Genomic DNA, 12,889 nt, shown 5'->3' on the forward strand with positions numbered 1-12,889 from the left:
TGCTAGCAGTTGTCCAGATATGACTTTCTCAGTGCTCCCTTCTACCATGCACATCCATTATGGAGTAGACGAGCAAATTCAAAGGATTCTGGACCTGGGTGAAGCCTGTGCACATGGAGAGTCCCAAGAGTAACAATGTCTTTCTTCTTATTCAATGCCTAATTCTCCTTCTCTGTCTCCAAAAACATCAGAGGAACCCCTCTTTAACCCAGTCTAGTTGAACACCTTGTTCCCTGCCTTGGAGATTCCCAGCTGAGCTCAGAGGTGAGAGGCTACCTCTCCTACCAAGTCCCTACAGGCTCTAAGTTCTTTCTCTTGGTTTGGGCCCCTGCTATTTTCTCTCTGCCATTGATATGTATTGATATGACATTGATATGATATTGATATTACTTGTCTATCTCTATGTGAAAAATTAACCCAAAACTTAATGGCTTAAAATAATATTTATTTCCTCATGGTTGCTGTAAGTCAAGAATATGGGAACAGCTTAGCATGAAGATCCACAAGCCCTAGCCAAGTCTTCACATGACAACAGCTCTAGCTGACATCTTAGCTGGGAGATCAGATCCTGAACCATACAACTAAGCTGCTCCCAAATCCCTGACCTACAGAAAGTGTGAGATAATAAGTGTTGTAAAATCATGTGTCTTTGTAATCAATCTCTTACTCCACCCCAGTCCTCTGGCAAGTGATCTAGTCTGTGTCTTATGCCTGGAAAAGTTTTCCTTTTCCAGAGTATGACATGAATAGAACCATACAGGAAGTAGCCTTTTGAGTTTGGCTTTTTCCCCCCTTTAACATAATGCCTTTGAGATTCATCCCTATTGTTGCATATCTTATTCATTTGCTCCTTTTTATTGCTAAGGAGTATCTTTTTGTAAGGCTGTACCACAATTTGTTTATCCACTCACAATTGATGGATATTTGGGTTGTTTCCAGGTTTTGGCAATTAAGAATACAGCTGCTATAAACATTTGCCTGGAGGTGCTTCTGTGGACTTATATTTCCATTCTCTTGAAATACTCAGGAGTGAGATTGGATCAGAATGGATCACAGATCTAAATGTGAAGCCCAAACCTATCAAACTTCTATGGCAACATTTTCCAATTGAACTTTATGTAATGATGAAAATGTTTGGGACGCCTGGGTGACTCAGCAGTTGGGTGACTCAGCAGTCTGCCTTCAGCCCAGGACATGATCCTGGGATCCTGGGTTGGAGTCCCACATTGGGCTCCCTGCAGGGAACCTGCTTCTCTCGCTGCCTGTGTCTCTGCCTCTGTGTGTGTGTCTTTCATGAATAAATAAATAAAATCTTTAAAAAAATGAATATGTATTATTATCATCCTGTGTCATTCAATACAATAGCCAGTAGACACACATGGATATTAAGTACTTGAAATGTGACTAATGTGGCTAAGGAACTGAACTGTTAATTTTATTTAATAAGATTTTAATTAATTCAAATTTAAGTAGTCACATTTGACTAGTAGTTATCATGCAAGACAAGGCACTTCTAGAATAAAACACAGAAGAAAATCTTTGTGATTTTGGTTTAGGCAGAGATTACTTGGGGCACAAAAATCAAATCATAAGCTATACAATTTTTTTTGATAAATTGGACTTATCAAAATTGAAAAACCCCTGATCCTTAAAAGAGGCTTGTAAGAAAATGAAGAGACAAGCAGCAGAGAAAATATTTGTAAAACAAATACCTGGCTAAGGAATTTCACAAGTTGATCATAAGAAAATGACCAGATTTTTAAAAATAGGCAAAATATTTGAACAGACACTTCAACAAACAGATTTAAATGGCAAATAAGTACATGGAAAGAGGCTCAGCATAGTAATTCATTAGAGAAATGGCAATCACCACCATGAGATACCACCTTACACTTAATAGAATGCTGTTTTTGAAGATTTTATTTATTTATTCAAGAGAAAGAGAGAAGCAGACTCCAAAGAGAGCTTTAAAAGATGTCTTGAATGAATGAAAAGGTATATACCTTTTTTTTAGTTGAAGTATAGTTGTCATAAAATATTATATTAGATTCAGGTGACAACATATTGATACAACAATTATATACATATTACAACAGCTCACCATGATAAGTCAGTCTGATTACCATCTTCACCATACAGAGTTGCTAAAATATTATTGACTATATTCCCTATGCTGTACCTTTCATCCTCATCATTTATTTACTTTGTAACTGGAAGTTTGTACTCTTTATCCCCTTCACCTATTTCACACTTCTCCCACCCCACCCCTGGTAACCACCAGTTTGTTCTCTGTATTTATGAGCCTCTTTCTGTTTTTCATTTGTTTGTTTTTAGAATCCACATATAAGTGAAATCACATGGTATTTTTCTTTCTCTGTCTGACCTATTTCACTTAACATAGTACCCTCTAGGTCCATCTATGTTGTTGGAAAGGACAATATTTTATTCTTTTTTTTTTATGACAGAGTGATATTTCTTTATATCTATATGTGTGTGTGTGTGTGTGTGTGTGTGTATATATATGTATGTATGTATATCACATCTTCTTTATCCATTCATCTATCAATAGGCACTTGGGTTGCTTCCATATCTTGTCTATTATAAAAAAATGCTACAATAAACAAAAGGGTGCAAAGATGTTTTGAATTAAATATATTCTAAAAAATATACTTTTTTAGTAGGAAAACTCAACATTATAAATTTGTCAATTCCCTCTAAATTAGTTTATAAAGTAAACTTGATCTCTTAAAAAAATACCAATAGATTTTGATTTTAGAAAGAGCCAGGTTTTTTCTAAAATTCCCAGGGAGAATATCAAGGACAATTGTGAAACGGAATAGTAAGAGAAAATTCCAGTTAAGTGCAGTAGAATGAAGAGCTCTTTACACTTCATTTCCCCTGAGACCTCTCTGAAATGGGAGTAAAGGAAAAAGAAAACAACAAAGGGAATGTAACCTTGCTAGATCAAAGAAATTCAGGAAAAACAGGAGATAAGAAATGGTAACACATTTGGAGACAATGAGAAGATGATGGAGGAATGGATGACCAGAGCTGAGAAAGCAGAGGTGTGTGTGCAGAGGTCTCTCCAGGGCCTACAGCCTGGAAGGAAAATGATTTACTGGTTCATGCCAGGCCTCAGAGATGGATATTTTTGTACCCTATGCCCATGAACTAGCTCTGTCCTCATCCAGTGACCCTACAATGAGGCCCAATGATGCACACCTCCTCCACCTCCTCCTCCCACACCCTAAGAATCCTATCACATATTGCCAGTCTTACTTATGAAGAGTTGTCAAGGATCATTAGATAATTGAGGAAAGTCTTCAACATGAAAGATCAAAACAGAGAAAAAAGTAAGTCAGGAAAAATAGAACAGTGTAGGGACCAGAAGAAAAGAATACACACACATACACTATAATCATGGATGGATCAAGGTGGTAATTGCAATGTTTCTGGTTGTCTCAAGCTTTTGGCTGAGATTCAGAAGGTTGAGGACAAAGTGGCTAACAAATATCCCCACCTTTTACTTTATTTATTTATTTTTAAAGATTTTATTTATTCTTGAGAGATAGAAAGAGAGAGGCAGAGACACAGGCAGAGGGAGAAGCAGGCTCTCTGTGGGGAGCCCAATGTGGGACTCCATCCCAGGACCCCTGGATCATGCCCTGAGCCAAAGGAAGATGATTAACCACTGAGCCACCCAGGTGCCCCAGCACCCCCACCTTTTTTTTTTTTTTTTTAAAGATCTTATGTATTTATTCATGAGATGCACACAGAGAGAGGCAGAGAGACAGGCAGAGGGAGAAGCAGGTTCCCTGCAGGGAGCCTGATGTGGGCCTCCATCCAGGAACTACCTGAGCTGAAGGCAGACACTCAACCATTGAGCCACCCAGACGTCCCACAGCTTCACCTTTTAAAGAGAGGTGCTAGATCATTCACATGTAGTGGGATACAGTGGTCAACAGCCTGGGTGCAGGTGCTAGAGTGCCTGAGTCCAAATCCTGACTCTGCCCTTACTAGTTCGTGACTGTGGGGAGACCAGCTGACCTTTTTGTGTTTTGGTTTCCTTATCTGCAAAAGGAAGATCATCAAAGCACCACGTCACAGAAGCCACAGAATCGTTGTGAGGATTCAAGGAATTTAATAATCCATGCAAAGTGTTCAGATAAGAGGCTGGCACTTAGAAAAAGCTCAGGAATATCAGCTAATTGTTACTGTTAGCCCCTCACCCACCCTCAGGCCTATAGAAGGAAAGACATGAGTATAGTTGTTAAAATGTAGGTGTCTTTTTTCTTCAAAAATTTATTTGAGAAAGAGAGTGAGAGAGAAAGAGCATGAGCAGGGAGAGGGGCAGAGGGAGAAGGAGACTTCCTGATGAGCAAGGAGCCCCATGTGGGACTTGATCCCAGTACTCTGGGATCATGACCTGAGCTGAAGGCAAATGTTCAAACAACTGAGCCACCCAGGTGCCTCAAAATGTAGGTGTCTTTCCTGTACCATCATGGGGGAGCATTGGGGAGTCCGTCCTTAACCTCCAGTTAACTGAGGAGAGGGCTTCAGTAAGCACCCAGAGCGTTTGACCTGTGTGCCCTAGAGCTGGATGGACTCCAGGACTGATATTTGGTAGGTACCTGAGAAAGCCCAAAGGTGAGAAGATGAGGCTAGACAGGCTTGAAGCGGTACAACAGAGAGTGAGGGTTTTGTAGGAACATCCTCATTTCTAGGATTTGGCAGGGAAAAGGTTTATTCACATTTTTCATGGGCTGGATATGGCCCCATGGAAGGGGAGTTGGCTAGTGGTTTTCTTGGAAAGGGTCCTATTTCGTGGACTTTCTGCCAGGGGAGAGACGGCCTCAGTCAGCAGAGGTTCAAGCTTGCCAAGATGCAGAAACTGAGAGGGCCTTGATTGCATCAAGGGAACTATGGCTAAAAGGACCCTTGAAACTACCCAGAGCTCCCACATAAGGAAGAAAGGACATCTGGACACAGCTGGGACTTTGATCTTATCCTTTTTTTTTTTTTTTTTAAGATTTTATTTATTTATTCATGAGAGACACACAGAGAGAGACAGAGATATGGGCAGAGAGAGAAGCAGGCTTCCTGCGGGGAGCCCAATGTGGGACTCGATGCCAGGATCCTGGGATCATGACCTGAGCTGAAGGCAGACATTCAACCACTGAGCCACCCAGGTACCCCTGCAAGTTTTTTTTAATTGGGAAATCTACTTTTTTTTTTTTTTTTTTTTAGGTTTTATTTATTTATTTGAGATAGAGAGTGAGAGAGAGAGAGAGAGAGCACAAGCAGGGGGCAGAGGGAGAGGGAGAAGCAGACTCCCCACTGAGCAGGGCACCTGATGTGGGGCTCCATCCAGGCTCCCAGATCATGACCTGAGCTGAAGGCAGACACGCAACCTCTGAGCCACCCAGGTGCCCCAGTTTTGCAGTCTTGGTGTCTATGTTCTTGCTGCTCTCCCGTGTTATTGAATAAAACCCTCGGAAAATTTTAGCCTTCTCATAGGTATGTTAAAATCAGTCCATTGATAAAGGACATGCAGCCTATATGTTTAAGTCCCTGTTTGCATTTGTATCAGAGGTTTAAAGAGGACAGTCCACTCGTGAGGGCCAGCATGGTAATCAGCAAAGTAAGTGACTCTAAGAGGATATAAAAGTCGGGGTGTGGGGAGATTTTCTTCCCAGAGGTAAAGTTGGGCATGTCTGAATCTCACCAAAGGGAGGAGGCAATAAACACTATCTCCCAGCCTATGTGCTCCTAAACTGCCCGGTTATGCCAGGAAAACCTTTGTAAATAGGGTGAGTTATGGATAAACTGTTTTTGCTTTTTTAATTTTGGTTTGTTCTGTGCTTCTAGGGACTCATAAGCAACATGAAAGAAAAAGTAATTTGCTTCTTCATTTTGATCAAGATAGCTAAGCCGCTATCCTCTGAATTCTAGGCTGCTTTCCTGTGAGGATACTCATTTATTCATGTAATATATATGAAGTGAAATAATCAATTGACATTCACTGTCAGGTACTGTGAGGGAATGGAAGTTCCCTGGTGAGCAAATAGAGACAAAAAGGTCATCTTCAGGGAAGCCTAGAGCTTGGTGGGGGAGAGAAATAGAATGGAGAAAACATTTCAGGATGAGGGGACAGTCTGTTTGAAAGCACAAGGCCAACAGGAATTTCAGCTGGAATTGCTTGGAAGGAGAAGTTGGTGGCTGATGCTTTGAGAGGAAGAGTCAGCTCTTTGGAGCCTGGAAGAAGGGATGGGGTGGAGAGTGGGGTGGAAGGGAGCTGTAGGTAGTAGACTCAGGGACCTTGATGGAACGCCATGCCTCAGTGGTGGCTGGACCTGTGGGTGGTGGCTGAGGGTACTTGTTGGGCCTTGAGACCAGGAAAGGTGGCAGTGAGGGGCACTGAGCCTCCTCAGTGTCCGAATGAAAGGAAGGATGAACACTTAGTGGCTCATCTCACAGGCATGAAAAGCAACAGAACAACTCCTTGGTGAGAGGCAGTGTGTTTGGGAGGCTGGACCTTTGTACCTGGAGCTAAAGCATTTAGGTTCAAATCCTAGTTCTACCAACAGCTTGGACAGTTACTTGAAAATGGGGTTTACACTGTTTTATCCAGCGGTGGGGCAGATTTAAATTGGCCTAATGCATGTTAAGTTCTTATAAGTGTTTGCCACCATGTCAGTGCTATAAACACATTAGGGAAAAAACAAGTAGATGTGAGGCCTGCCTCCAAAGTCCTTGGCCTCATTGGTTCTCTGAGGGGCTGGCTGGTACAGCCTGTGGGAGCAAGAGGGGTTTCCAAAGTGGGCTGAATTTCCAGCCAAATTAGGAAGTGGTTGAGGTTTGAGACGGGAAAACAAATGTTAAGGTAACACTTTTTTTTTTCATCTCAAGTTCCCAGAGCACTTCCCGTTCAGATCCATCGACAGGCTCATGAGCCATTCCACTGTAGTAACGGTCGTGCCGGTGGTAAGCCTGAATCCAAACTGAGAAAGATGAGCGATTTTAAGGGGAATCAGACATGCAGAACCACATGGGTCACTGAGTCCTTAGAGACCCTCAAAGCGAGCACGCAGGTAAAGATCACAGTGGTGGGGGATCCCTGGGTGGCTCAGCGGTTTAGCGCCTGCCTTCGGCCCAGGGCATGGTCCTGGAGACCCGGGATCGAATCCCACGTCGGGCTCCCGGTGCATGGAGCCTGCTTCTCCCTCTGCCTGTGTCTCTGCCCCCCCCCCCCCCGTGTCTCTCATGAATAAATACATAGAATCTTAAAAAAAAAAAATCACAGTGGTGGTGCCAGGGAACCCAACTGGAAGCACCATCACTGGAAGCAGCGTTTCAAGGAGGGCTGCCCCAATCTGGAATGCACTGTCCCGCAGCTGCATCATCCAGCGGTGGCTCCAAGCAGAAAAGAGGTAATAAATCACGACTTAAGAGGGAGGGTCGCTCACAGAGGCCCGGGCAGGTGGGCCCGGCGCGGCGGGGACTGCTCGGCGGCCTCCCTCGGCTGCAGCGGACCCGGACCCCCGCGGGGCGGGGCGGGGCTGGCCGGGGGGCGGGGCCATGGGCGGGGCCAGTCAGGGGGCGGGGCCAGCCAGGGGCGGGGCCTGCCGGCGCATGCGCGCTCCCCCGCTCCCGGGGTCCTTGACGGGCGGAGCAGCGAGGGGGAGGGGAGTGGACCCCGCGTCTGCGGGCAGCGGACCCCCCGGAGCCCGCGGGCAGGGCCGCCACCCGTGCGGAGCCTCGAGCCCGGGCGTGCTCCGGACCTAGCCTGCGGGCCGCCGCCGCCCGGGAGACGAGGGAGGGGGCCGGAAGCGAGGTTCAAGGTCCGGCGGCCGGAGCAGGTGGGCCCGGTGGGCCGCCGCGCGGGGGGAGCCCGGGGGGCCTGCGCCGAGCGTCGGGTCCGGGGGAGCCCGCGCGGCCCCCGCCGCAGCCTGGGTGGCCCGTGACGGCGGCCGGGGCTGGTGGCTGCGGGGCGGGGGTGGGGCAGGGAGGTCGGGCTCCCGGAGAGGGTGCCTGAGGCTTGCGGGGCGAGGGGTCCGGAGGCCGGCGGGCGGGGAGCGAGCGCGGGGAGCCGGCTGTTGCGCGTTGCAGGCGGCGGGGGAGGAGCGGAGACCTGGGGAGCGTGGTGCTCGGAAGCCAGAGGCAGCACCTGCTTGCCGTGGGGGTGCGGGTGGCGGTGGGGGTGGGGGTGCGGGGGTGATCCAGCAGGCCCGAGGCTGGACGTGGCCAGGAGGAGCCAGACCACCACGCGGGTTAGCAGGTGGATGGAGGTGTCTGGTGGCCCTGGTGAGAGCAGTTGGTGGAGGGGATGGCCAGGCACTGCTCCATTGCACGCACTTAGCTCTGAGAGGTTCAAGAAGTATTTATCTGTGTAAGTTTTTGCAGTTCCTATTTTTGTTTTAAATATTTTTTTTAATTTTTTTAAAAATTTATTTATGATAGTCACAGAGAGAGAGAGAGAGGCAGAGACACAGGCAGAGGGAGAAGCAGGCTCCATGCACCGGGAGCCCGACGTGGGATTCGATCCCGGGTCTCCAGGATCGCGCCCTGGGCCAAAGGCAGGCGCTAAACCGCTGCGCCACCCAGGGATCCCTAAATATTTTTTTAAAGATTTATTTATTTATGATGACACAGAGAGAGAGAGAGAGAGAGAGAGAGAGGCAGAGGGAGGGAGAAGTAGGCTCCATGCAGGGAGCCCGACGCGGGACTCGATCCCGGGGCTCCAGGATCAGGCCCTGGGCTGAAGGCAGGCGCTAAACCGCTGAGCCACCCGGGGATCCTTAATCTCGAATTCCTGATCTAACCTTTCATTTGTTGTATTTTTCAGCATTGGTAGGATGCCACAGGGAGCATACAGACATTTTTCTTTTTTCTTTTTTTTTTTCCTAATTCAGTAGGTGAGTTCAAAAGTTTGGTTAAACAAGAGACTGCCATTCACCCAGAATAACCTCCAGTGTTTGGGGAGCCAGTCCTACACCCAGAAAGCTCCCAATGACTGTTTGATGAATGCATTTATTTTCTCCCCTGTGGTCCTGTCTTCCCTCCCTGAATATAAAAGGCAGGGTAATGGATTTCTCCATTCACTGAATCAGCGCAGTGGTGGCCTGTGCTGCCAGAGAAATTTGCTTTTCCACTTGAACAGGGTTGTAGGCTTGTGGAAGGTAGAGCCACTGCTCACCCTGACACCCCAGAGAGGCAAATAAATGTTGGCATAGAAGATGCTTCCAGTAGATCCTCTGTGGGAGCATCTTGAAAATAATCTTACGTTCTGAGCATTTTTTGATCTTGGAAGCACATTTCAGGTGGCACTGTTGTAAAACACGTAAATGTTTTGTATTTAATTCCTACTTTGCACATTCATGGAAAGACTTGCAGAACACCTTTGGATTAATGGAAAATTTAGCAAAGCGTTTCCCACATTCTTTAAAAAAAAAAAAAATCATGTGAAATGTTCACTGGTAAAACAGGAAGCATAATGGTTTTATGAGACCAGAAGTTTTCTGATTCATTAGTTAAGATAGACACGGAAAACTTAGATTCTACTAATAAATTAATAAGTTAGTATGAGAAGAGATATGAAATGCAAATGATATATATGTTTAGAATGTATTTTGATTGTATTATAGCCCGTGAGTGTGTGTATACATGCATCTGTATGTGTAATACACATGTGTGTCATTAGACATAATTCACGTCTAATGGATTAGATGAGACCTAAAGCTGTCTTCCCAAAAAGTACTTGGTGATTGCATTTCCTAGGCAAAGAATCTAGAAACTACTGATTTTTGGAAATGTTGAAACATGAACAAGTAAAACTTCGTCCTACTTTATTATTTTGAGTTCAGTGTTCCTGGTGAAAGTAATTTTATTACTCAATAATGAAAACATTTGAATAGGAAAACTTAGATGAAAAATTAGTAACATTTTACCCAGGCATTATGTCCTAATCTTGTCAATCATACAATAAAAAATTCCTTAATATTCCCAAGTGTTTAAAAAATTTTTTTAAAGATTTTATTAAATAATATCTACACCCAAAGTGGGGCTTAGACTCACAACCCTAGGATCAAGAGTCTCATGCTCTGCCTAATAAGCCAGCTGGGCACCCCAGTATTCTCAAATTTTTGACAACTGTTTATAATTAGCAACAAATTCAATACTCCTGCTCAGAATAGAATGAAGATTTGTCTTCATTTCATAGCTATTTGGCAGAAGACCTATCACTGAGACCTTCTTGCATAAGAACTGTATAGACAAAGAGCACTGTAGCCGGCTGCTTTATTTTAATGCCTCTGTTGATTGGATTTTCCTTACATTGTTTAAAGTTCTTAATGCTTTAAAATCCTACCTTCGTGTCTGAGGAAAAAAATAGGACAGTTTATTCAGGGGTTACCTAGAAGTCTTTGACCGTAAGCAGGAATGTTTGCAAACATTTGAAAACCTACAGAAGAAGAAAAGAATTTTCTGGAACAAAGTGATGTCTTCAAATTTTAGCAGTGGAGTCAAACTTTTTTTTTTTTTTTTTTTAAGATTTTATTTATTTACTCATGAGAGACAGAGAGAGAGGGACGCAGAGGGAGAAGCAGGCTCCATGCAGGGTCTCCAGCATCATGCCCTGGACTGAAGGCGGCGCTAAACCGCTGAACCACCAGGCCTGCCCAAACATCTTCCTTTTTGAGAGAAGTAACTAAAGATATATATTAAGCTAAAAATGATCACATAAGTAACTTCATGTAATACGTGTGAAAGTTGGGACCCCTGGGTGGCGCAGTGGTTTGGCGCCTGCCTTTGGCCCAGGGCGCGATCCTGGAGACCCGGGATCGAATCCCACGTCGGGCTCCCGGTGCCTGGAGCCTGCTTCTCCCTCTGCCTGTGTCTCTGCCTCTCTCTCTCTCTGTGTGACTATCATAAATAAATAAAAATTAAAAAAAAAATACGTGTGAAAGTTTTAGGCAAGTTAGTATTCCCAGTATTGGGAACTTTGATTTTCACAGTTTTTATCAAGATGTGCAAATTTAACAGTTATCATCTATGACAGTATCTTAAAGCCTCAAATGAATTTTTTCTTGATAATTATTGAAGCTGGCTGATGGGAGCATAAGAATTCATTATACTATTTTTGTGTATGTTTAAGTTTTTCCATAATTAAAAAAAACTATCACAACACCTCACTTGTTACTTACTGAGGTGTTTCAAATAATTAGTTTTTCCAAATAAATTGAAGTTTCTTAAAAGCCTATCCTGCCCATGCCAGGTGAAAATCATGTCAAGCCATTTCCCCCTTGCATCCTTTATAAATGGGGCACTAGGGTGATTTTCATGATGGTTCAGCATTCCCATTGTTGCAGTCTGCAGGCTGCTTACCAGGGTTCCTCTGTACCCAAGTCAGCTCACCTTCTTCCCCCACCCCCATCAGCAGCCAGGGGCCTTTTTTGGTGTTCCCAGGCTCTGACCTGCATTCCTTCTTTGCAGATAGGACTCCAGGCAGCGAGAGGGTCTTGTCCCATGAGGTTGTTGTAGAAACCAGCACTACACCATTTTTCTCTAACCTACCCTCTTTTTCAAAATTCCAAGCTTCTTCTCTAGTCTTTTTGATTACATCAGGGATGGGTTATGCTGCAAATTTGTCACTGTGCTTACTTTTTGTTTTTAAGTGAGGTTTATTGAAATATGACTTAGGTATTATGAAATTTCACCCTTCTTATTATACAGTTCCATGAGTTTTTGGAAACCACTACAAAATAAAGACATAGAATTTTCCACTGCTTTACTGCTTTAAAAAAGTTCCCTGGCCCTCCCTGCCTCCTTCCTCCCCCAGTTCCTGCAAACCAAGGATATGATTTCTGTACCTACAGTTTTCCTCTTTCATAATATCATATAAATGATCTCAAATAGTATGTAGGTTTTTGGTTTTAGCTTCATTTGCTTAACATAATGCTTTTCTTTATTTTTTGTTACTTCAAAATAATTCTAGGTTTACACAAATGTTGCAGAAATAGTACACAGAATTCCCATATATTGTTCATCCAATTTCCCCTAAGGTTAACGTGTTACCAAACTAGAATACAAGGATCTAAACCAGGACATTGACATTGGCAAGATACTGTTTGCTATTTTTGCCTCTGCAAAATTTCACTCAAATTTTGCCCCTTCTCCCAGCAGTGTCTCCTTTCATGTCTTGGATCCAACCCAGAATCCCTTTGGAGAATTTCTTTGTCATGTCTCTTTAAGTCTGCAATCTGGGGAGAAGTCCCCAGTCTTTATTTTTCATTATCTTGGTAACTTTTTTGAAGAGTACCAGTCAATTTTGCTGTAGAATGCTTCCGCCACTGGAGTTTGTCTGCTGTATTTTTAATAATTAAATTAAATGCATTTTGGGGGGAAATTCTACAGAAGTGATGTTTTGCCCTCTCATTGCATCCTCTAAGGAGGTAGATGAAGTCAGTATGTCTTGTTACTGACGATGTTAATTTTGATCACTCAGTTGAGGTTGGGTCTGTTAGCTTTTTCTCCTGTCAAGTTACTATTGCATAATACTGTAAAAGCTCACTCATGTTTTTGCATAGAGTAGCAGTTTATTCTTTTCATTGTGGAATAATATTTCATTGTATAGATGAATCACAGTTGGTGTTTTGTTTTGTTTTGTTTTTTGTTTTTCCCCCTTTATAAGTTGACGGACATTTGGTTTGCTTCCTTGTTTTGTCCTGGCCCTATGCAATGGACCCTGGTGTTCTGTTGAACATAATTTCACAGAGTACCAACATCAGACAAGGCTCTCCTGTGACCACAGTGAATCAGGACAAAGACAAGACAACTCCATCAATTAGGTCTGAACCCAGACAAAAACAAGAACATTTTCTAAACCACAAAA

General features: G+C 43.9%; 1 protein-coding gene across 4 annotated transcripts in view; it reads left to right on the forward strand.

The window, feature by feature from the left end:
• The first annotated feature begins 7,648 nt into the window (after window positions 1–7,648).
• The window catches only part of SIRT5 (sirtuin 5), a 36,516-nt gene continuing 31,275 nt past the window's right edge, over window positions 7,649–12,889 (forward strand). For 2 of the 4 annotated variants that reach the window (XM_025444257.3, XM_025444246.3), the window contains exon 1: window positions 7,649–7,859. The gene's annotated coding sequence lies outside the window, so the exon portion shown is untranslated. The remainder of the gene's footprint in view (window positions 7,860–12,889) is intronic. The other 2 variants (XM_049105979.1, XM_025444266.3) reach the window with 1 other exon arrangement.

This window comes from Canis lupus, chromosome 35 (genome assembly GCF_003254725.2).
Source record: "Canis lupus dingo isolate Sandy chromosome 35, ASM325472v2, whole genome shotgun sequence".
NCBI lineage: Eukaryota > Metazoa > Chordata > Mammalia > Carnivora > Canidae > Canis > Canis lupus.